General features: G+C 36.2%; 1 long non-coding RNA gene across 1 annotated transcript; it reads left to right on the forward strand.

The window, feature by feature from the left end:
• Positions 1–2,363: 2,363 nt before the first annotated feature.
• On the forward strand, positions 2,364–4,176 carry LOC131031045 (uncharacterized). Its single transcript, XR_009102966.2, has 2 exons — positions 2,364–3,084; positions 3,975–4,176. It is a non-coding gene; the product is annotated as an uncharacterized LOC131031045 (long non-coding RNA).
• The last annotated feature ends 525 nt before the right edge of the window (positions 4,177–4,701 follow it).

Below are 4,701 nucleotides of genomic sequence, written 5' to 3' on the forward strand. Positions count from 1 at the left end.
AGAGAGGGAATGGGAGAGAGATACACCTAAGAGAGGAGGAGAGTGAGATGGAGAGATAGAGATAGAGATAGAGAGCGGCACGGAGAAGGGGACTCAGAGAGAGAGAGAGAGTTAAGTGAAAAATAGAAAGGGAGGGGGGGAGGGGGGAAGAGAGTGGGAAAGAGATACACTTGATAGAGGAGGAGAGTGAGATAGAGAGATAGAGGAAGATAGAGAGAGAGAGAGAGAGAGAGAGAGAGAGAGAGAGAGAGAGAGAGAGAGAGAGAGAGAGAGAGAGAGAGAGAGAGAGAGAGAGAGAGGTTGATAGCCAGAGACGTGATAGAGAGAAGGAGAGAGACTTGAGAGAAAGAGAAATGGAATGAGAGGGGGAGAGAGAAAGAGAGTTAGAGGGAAATAAATACTTGAAAGGGAGGGGGAGTTGTACCTCTAAAATTTAGATGAAGATCATGCATGTAATGGTGATCTCTTCAATTGTTTATTGGTAATTTGTCTTCATGTTTGGGTAAAAAGAGTCAATTTTTTTGTTGTTTTGAAAATACAAATATGTTAACTAACACTAAGCATGGGGGTGATCGATGCCAAGTGTTACCCAAGATTGTGAAGAAGATAGTTGACAATATTACCAAGGTCACCAAGTGGTATATGTTAAAATCTACTTCTTTTTGGTTGGACAAACTTTTCGCTAATGGCCTATAGGTGATTGAAGTTGGAAACCACTAGGCTAGGTTAGTTCATTACTTGTGTAAATCCTTGGGATTGATGATGGACCCATAGTGTAGTCGGATATGCACTAAATATTCTTTGTGGTTGTTTAATGGTCTACTTGACCTTGTGGGATTGAGGATGGGCCCCTAAAGTAATATGGAATAAAGTGAATAATTTTCTTAAATATTTTTTGGTGCAAAAGACCATGAAAACAATGGGACCCATGATGTAGTGCATGATACATCAACATTGCTTTTCTATCTAGGATGCACTATGGATAGGAGATAATTAGCCATTATGGATGAGCTAGTCACCACTTTATTTGTGATATCTATATGAGCCAATGACTATTATCTTTGTGATGCTTGTATGAGGCACTTACTAAGCATTTTTCTTATATGTTGGAGATAATCCCTTTGAATGTGATGTATGTTAGATCTAGTCAACTTGTGTGTTTATGATGTGTTTGAGCCAGTCCTTTATGTATATGCTATGCATGCTTGAGACAATCATTATGTGTGTGATTTACGACATGACCCTTGTGTATATGTGTATGTTTGTACACTAATGATTGGTAATGATGGTTATGGAACCAGCAAGTAGTTATCTTTTATTGTGATGTTACTAAGTTAATAGATTGTCTAAATTAGTAGTTAGCGTTTAAAGAGAGATCAAAGGAATCATTAAGAGGAGAGAGTGAAACCTCAACGCTTGGATCTAGGTCTAGGGACGAATCTAACTATACATCAATGATTGATATAATTAATATAGAAGTGTAACAAATACATCAATGATTGTAAAATAAGTTTGTAAAATTTAAATAAAATTTAAATTAGTGATATAGTTGTAAGTGAATTTCTAAGATGATTAATTTTAAATATTTGTGTAAAAAATAAGGGATTATAGGATTATTTTTTCTAACTATTTAGTATTTACACAACTCGATCTCAAAAAGGTTTTCTTGTCCAAAATGGTAAACTATTGAAATCTATTCAAGTCTACCTTTTTCTTCCTTAAATTGTTGATTGAGAAAGAACTATGCCAAGGCCATTTGACCAAATTGCAACGATGTATGCAACATGGACATGGGAATGAAGCTAAAATGATTAATAATTACAGGTATTAAACATAAAGGAGATGATTTTGTTAGATAATCAAGAGAAATCATATATTAAGAGATTAAAATGGATAGTAATAACTAATAAATCCCTAAAATTTGGGAGTATAAGAGGTGGTCTATGGATAGTAGTGATTTGGCTATAGAGTTTGGCCCAATGGAAATTCATACTTTTATCTTGGAATTATAATAACTTGTTCGCATATCATTTGTTTTGAAGTATATTTACTTGTAGCCTTTATTATTCAAACTACGTTTTACAAGAGGATGAATGTGAAATAAGGTGATTTTGTGAGGTATTGTGCTCTTTAATATTCATCAAATTTACAGTTAGAAAGCGGATAAAACAAAAGAAAAATGATTTGACCCTGTACAGATAAAATTTCCTTCCATCTCCTCCTTAAGAGTTAAGTGGATAAACAGTGAGTCTAAGTTGAGTTGTTGGAACGCACAAGGTAGGAAATCACATATATTCATCTTCTCCTCCCCTACATTGTTCTGACAGTGGGCCTTTGTCGTGCATGACGAAACACATGTTAACTTCATCTTTCTTGCATTGTCACTGCCCCCATGTTCACTTAATAATGCCGTGCTTGACTGAGCAGATGTTCACTTTTTCCTAAAATCTTCCATCCCCTCCATTAATGTCGTCCTTGACTGAGCAATTGTTCACTTTTTCTTTGAATCTTCCATCTCCTCCATTAACGCTGTGCTTGACTGAGCAGATGTTAACTTCGTCTTTATTTCTCCATTCACTTTTTCTTAAAATCTTCCATCTCCTCCCCTTGTCGTGCATGACTTCACTTAATGCATGTCGTGCTTGACTCAACAAGTGTAACTTTCCTCCATTCACTTTATTAGTCCCTGTCTGGAGGAAACTATAGCGGAGGCTATTTTCGCTAACCCGTTATTAATCTAAGCCAAAACAACCAATCATATTTAATTTTGTTGCAAAGATTTTCATGTTTCCTTGGTTCCTGCCCAGAAAAGATGCAAATTATTTAGGCGAATTTTTATCCTCAAGTTTTTGGCATTGGCATATTGGATACATTGGCGGTTTGCAGGGTTTCCAGGGCTTTATGCGGTTCTCAACAAGAGAGAACGCACATCTCCAGAGGCTACAGGGCCCGTCAAAACAGAGCCCTGACGATTGCTTCAAACAGATGGAGACCCAGGAAAGATCCCAGAAAAGACTTGCAGAGATCGGATCTATGGAAAACCGAGTACAAGCGCGATAAACAAAGCATGCAAACATATGGCTAGTAAGTTTTCGTTTTGGGCATACATAGTAGAGGGCAGGTTCTGACTGAGAAAAGGAATACATTGTTCTGCACAATATCGAAGAGGATTAAAGAGGACGATAGACATTTTAGATATGATTTCCTACTAAATTTAAGGTTTCTTTACAGTTTTCTTTAAAGCATTTAGGGTTTTTTACGGTTTCTGAAATTTCTGTGATTCGAAAGTCCAAACCAGATATTGCAATCATTTTCCTATTGCTTTGCCCCTGGGGCCAGGGGAACTAGCGCCAATAAAATGATAGGAATCAAAGCTCCTTTGTATGCAGCAGAAATGTAAGACCAGTACACCCACATACTCACCCTGCCTTTCTCTCTTTCTTCTTCTTGCACAAGCTATGAACTTCTGTCTTCTTTATCTTTTTCATTCTCTCTCTGATTTTGCGATTCAATCTCTTCATGTACCTTTTGTGCTTTCTGGAGCTTTCCATGATTAACATCTTTCACACTAGTCTTGTTATCAGTAGATGATCCTTCAAAGACTACCTATGATGAGAGGATCTCAGAGTTCTCCATGTCATCGATGGATTTCAATGCCTTCTTATTTGCACCTACCAATTCCTCAAAATGTGTGTTTGATTGTAATATATCTTCATATTTTCCAGTCTGCGTAATTTCACCATCCCGCATTACCTATAAGAAAGTTTAATAAGTACCAGTTGTCAACATAGTTTAAATTCTTTTATTTTATTCTCTTTGAATATGAAATCTGGCCGGTTTACATCTGCGCTCTTCAGGTACATTCTCATGACATAAACAAGGAACTGGTGAAAATTTCCATTATTCATATAACGTACCTTCTTTGATCTTACACTACAAAGGGCGTTCTCTAACTTATTTTTGATCTGCTCCAGATCCCAAATATTTGACGATGGAAAAGATTCTCCCATTAGTTGCCTGTCAGTAAATTCCATTTTCATATATTTGTTTTACTATTCATAAAAATCTGTATTGAGATAGATTTTAGCAATCAGTTTAAGAGTTTGACAGTCAATTTATAAAGGTGAATTTCAAGGTAAACCGGCAACCAAACCTGATTGAATTTGTTAGACTGTCCCTGTGTTGTGTTACAGTTCTCTACTAATTTTCCTCAAAATTAACTTGTAGAAATCTGGAGTTAAGAGGATATTTTCTTTCAAGATATTGGTTCAGCTGATAAATCTAACAATTTCTTGTGTGAAATGGAAAGATATAAGTGTAATGCCTGCATATAGTTATCATGTTATTCTTAATGCTTATTGATTCCTTTCAAAAATATAGAATATGAACGTGTAGAGTCAAATCTTCAGGAATGCCGCATCCAACTACACCCAATTCTGCTAGCAGTTATGATATGTAATTTACCTTATTAGGGTGCTCTGTTTTGCATTACTCTGCAAGGTACTTGCCTGCAAAATAAGTGAGGAAAATAAACTCCTGGAGTTCTCTAATGCAAATCCATCTATCAATAAGTTTTTTTCAAAGAACTCGTTTCTTGCAGCAGCGAGATTATTGAGGGCAGTGATAACTCTTCTGAATTCCCTTAATTTATTCAAACTTGAAAATATCATTAGTCATTGAGGCAAGAAGGTCATGCTTCCT

This window comes from Cryptomeria japonica, chromosome 5, assembly GCF_030272615.1.
Source record: "Cryptomeria japonica chromosome 5, Sugi_1.0, whole genome shotgun sequence".
NCBI lineage: Eukaryota > Viridiplantae > Streptophyta > Pinopsida > Cupressales > Cupressaceae > Cryptomeria > Cryptomeria japonica.